This window comes from Medicago sativa, chromosome 5, assembly GCF_051527215.1.
Source record: "Medicago sativa cultivar Bolivia chromosome 5, Bolivia_mono, whole genome shotgun sequence".
Lineage (NCBI taxonomy): Eukaryota > Viridiplantae > Streptophyta > Magnoliopsida > Fabales > Fabaceae > Medicago > Medicago sativa.
In genome coordinates this window covers 47,829,293-47,833,560 of record NC_140753.1, presented here as the reverse complement: position 1 = coordinate 47,833,560, position 4,268 = coordinate 47,829,293, and the positions used below count along the sequence as shown (strand labels likewise).

Below are 4,268 nucleotides of genomic sequence, written 5' to 3'. Positions count from 1 at the left end.
TACTTTATGCTCATAAGTATATGTTAGATTAGGATTGAATTGAGGATTAATATGCGTGAGATATGATGAATTGTGTGAAAATTTTAAAATAGACGATTTTTTGTGAAAATAGATGAACTTTAGCAAAATGAGGAATTATGATTTGAAAACTTGTAAATGACTTCGTAAGCATGATAATATGATGAAATAAGAATGAATTTATGATTGATGGGTGTTTAATATGTTGGTTATCATGATGTGGGTGATTGCCCGTCTATTATGCAATTTATGCTTATGAAGTGACATTGCTTATTTGTTGAGATGATTATGACGATGATTATTGATGATGATTTTTTATCATGATTTTGGTGATGATGACTTGTTGATGTGTGGATGTAAGTAATTGATAATGCAAATGGTGGTGTTGGTGAAGATATTATATGATGGTGTAAATTGTATAATGTAGAGTTGTGATTTCTGCACTGTCGAGTCTTGAAAGTTCATGCATTCATAGTCAAGTTGAGTCTTTGGTGAAGAACAAAATCCGTAAGGGTTTACGTTAGTTGGTGAAGAAGGAAATACGTAAGGGTTTACATTAGTTGGTGAAGAACGTAATTGATGAGGATTACGTTGGTGGATCACTCAGTAAGATTATATCCGGAATCCAAAATGGTCCCAAATGCATGTAAGAGTGTCTAGAACATTAAATGCATAGTTATGTGAAAAGTTTCATATGTGATTATGAGACTTGGTGATTTGGTGAATTATGTGACTTGGTGAATTTGTAAAACTTGTGATATGGTGAATAATGTGAATTTATGTGAAGTCGTGTCCTTGCGATATATTTGATTTGGCGATGTTTGTACACTTAAATTGATGTTATTAGTTTAATATTCACATGATGTTATATGTGTAATACTTGAAATTCTTGAATGCTATTTTATGATTATATTTTATTATGTGGAATATTATCTAACCATCAGTGGTCGTTTGGTTGACCACCTACTCATTTGTATAAATGGTGTAGACGGTGTGTAGGATTGAATTCTTATTTCTTGTGAGTCCTTGAAGGATTAGTTTTTCCTTATGTAATTACTTATCTATTTTATTATATTAGTTTTTACATTGTTGCAACTGACCTTTTTACTGTTTAATATATAGTTTTTTTTTCTTCTTTTCTTCGTGCCCTATTTTTTGAAAATCGTAATAAACATGGAAATTTATTCTCACAAACATGGTTTTATATTTAGTTTCTTTTGAAATACTTGAAGTGGATTGTTTTGGATATTTGACAATCTTTGTACAACTTTTCTTATAATACTTGATCTTTATATTTGATAATCTTAGTAGCAAAAACATACTTATACGGCTTAAAGAGCAATTGGTAGTACCCATGAATATATTTTTGGCACATACAATGTTAAGATGTGAGACATACTATATAAAAAGAACCTTTGTAAAAAAATAATTATATATTTTATCATCATCATTAGATAAAATTATATTTATTGGTAATGTTCTGTGTTTGGTCAAATAAAATATTCTAAAAATAGTAAAAAAAATTGATCAAAGGTAGTGAAAATTAATTCTACTAATAAATTTATCAGTTACATTTTTTTTACTACTACTTTGCTTTATTTTTTAAAAATAAGTTTCTAACCTTTGCACTACTATTTTTTTCCTATTCTTTAATTATTATCATTTATTAGCTCAGGTTGTTTGAATGATTTAAGTGACAATTTTTTGTGTTTTGAGTCATTTAAGTGTCTTTCTATATAATGAATATAATATTTTTTTTGAGTTACAATGTAAGAAGATAAAGTTCTACACATATTTTAATGTAAGTTTTCGATAGCGTTCCCATGGCCATAAGAACAACCCTTCACACACTCTTCACTCTATAAATGTGAATTTTTTTTATTACATTTATTCATTTTGACACACAAATAAATTTAATTACAGTAAATATATTATATGTTTTAAATTTTTAATATATTTTCCACTTATTAAATAAAATAAAGGAATTAGCATTATCATTTTAAGTCAAATTTGAGTGTAATTAAAGAAAAACTTATAACATTTGACACACAAATAAATTTAATTACAGTAAATATATTATATGTTTTTAATTTTTAATATATTCTCCACTTATTAAATAAAATAAAGGAATTAGCATTATCATTTTAAGTCAAATTTGAGTGTAATTAGCATTATCATTTTAAATTTTCAATAAAGTTGTCATCTAATGGATGTCAAAATATCATTCCTCTAAAGAAAAGCTTATAACATTGTGCATTGAATAAATGTTACGATTTTTTTAATCCATTTGTACAAAGGTTGTTAAATTTTTTATTGTTCAAGTCAAATCTATATAATTGTTCAAGTATGATATGTAATTGTACAAGGTGCTATTAAAAATTTCTTCAATTTCATAAATAAATAATATTTAAGATTTTTAATATTCTCCAAATTTGATAAAATCAAGTAATATAAAAAATAATATTATATAAACGCATTCTAATAAAACCCGGTCAATACACGAGTCAAATACCTAGTAGAATATAGTTTGTATTTCAATTCCAATTGAGTATAACCATTTCAGTATACGTGGTATATAAAATCTAATACATGAAATAAATATAAGATGAAGTGTAAACAAAATAATATATGGAAGAATGTTATGACATAAATATAAAATGATAAGCTTTGATGTAGCTTTGCTCAAAAAAAAAAAAAGCTTTGATGTAGCACACATTATTTTTCTACTTAACTCTTAAATATGTTATGATAGGTCATGGAGTTGGAAAGAAAAGTGATATGTTTGAATTGGAGTCCATAGGATACATACAAAATTAAGAGAGAAAGATCTAACATAAGAACTATTTTTTTTTTCTGTCTTATTTCATTTCATTATCTTCATCTGAGAGTATAAAGGCATAAATAAAAAGTTTGATTTTTTTCATAGGGAAAAATATCCAACTATTAGGTTCCAAACAATAACTGAATGACTACTCATGGAAAAGCCTTAGGGATCTTAGTCTGAAATTTCCATTGAATACAATCACAGTGGTTGTCAACACACAATGAAACAAAAGAAAGATGACTATAACACATTTTAGGTGGACAATCGAGGTCAGAATCACATTTTAAAAAAGCTGCAATTAAGAAAGAGAATATAAGAATGTTAGATTATAAACCAAGGGAATAAGAAAAACAAAAAGGATGAAAAATAACATACCTTTAACGTCTGTTGCAATGAGAAATAAGGAAATAAAAATGACCATGATATAAACAAATTTGAGAAAACTAGTCATGTTTTTCTCCTTTTCCCCGTAACAAATAGAAAATGGTTTGATCACTTCATATAATATATAAAGTTCATGATGTTTGTACAACAAATAAATAGTTTTTAGCACTTATGAATTATAAAATCCTCGTTCCTAATTTTAGAATTATTATTAAATGTCTCTTAAGTATATCAACGGGTTGTATTTGTCTCTTTAGCACAATTAGTAACTAAGTCACATAATGGCGGAGCCACATGAGTAAGGGGGTGGCCACAACCTCCCCATTAAAAAAATAAATAAATTTTTTTGTATGTTGGAAATTACTATCCTATCCTTAGTTAACATGAAAATTCCAACTTGCCATCCTCATTTTATCTTTTCCAGAAACGTGACTCATCTTCTTCTCTCTGGTGATGCAAGCGACGACGCCCTCCTCCATCCATCACCGTCAGTTACGCCGAGACGGCGACACCCTCCATCTCCTCGTCGAATCTCACACTCTTCATCGAATCTCATGCTCACAACTCACTTGTCTTCTTCTCTTGGTATCGATTCATCCGTCTCCATCTCTGCACAAACCCTAAGTGTAAATTATTTTTTTCTTTCTATTTCTTGCTTCAATTTCTTCTTTTTTTTTCATTCAATTTTCAAATCCTACTGTGTTACTTAGTAATGAATTTAGTTTTTGATTTGGTTTCCCCTTCAATTTCCCCGTAACCCTAATCAAAACAAAATGGAATAAGAAAAATAAAAATTGAAATTGATTTTGAAACTTTGTTAAAGTAATGGAAAAAGGAAATCGAAACTGAAATTGAAAGTTTTTGATTTGGTTTCACCTTCAATTTCCCATCACCCTAATCAACACAAGAAAAATTTATTGCTTTTCAATTCACTTTTTGTAAACAAATTACAAATGAATTTTAATATAGCAACTAATTCTCTCAACAAGAAACAATTAGCTATAAACTAAGTAACTATAAGTAAGTATAATGAAGTTTTGTT

The 4,268-nt window shown here is 27.7% G+C and overlaps 1 long non-coding RNA gene across 1 annotated transcript; it reads right to left on the bottom strand.

The window, feature by feature from the left end:
- Nucleotides 1–2,779: 2,779 nt before the first annotated feature.
- Nucleotides 2,780–3,421, bottom strand: LOC146922550 (uncharacterized). Its single transcript, XR_015012498.1, has 2 exons — nucleotides 3,218–3,421; nucleotides 2,780–3,134 (listed from the first exon to the last, which is right to left on the bottom strand). It is a non-coding gene; the product is annotated as an uncharacterized LOC146922550 (long non-coding RNA).
- Nucleotides 3,422–4,268: the final 847 nt, after the last annotated feature.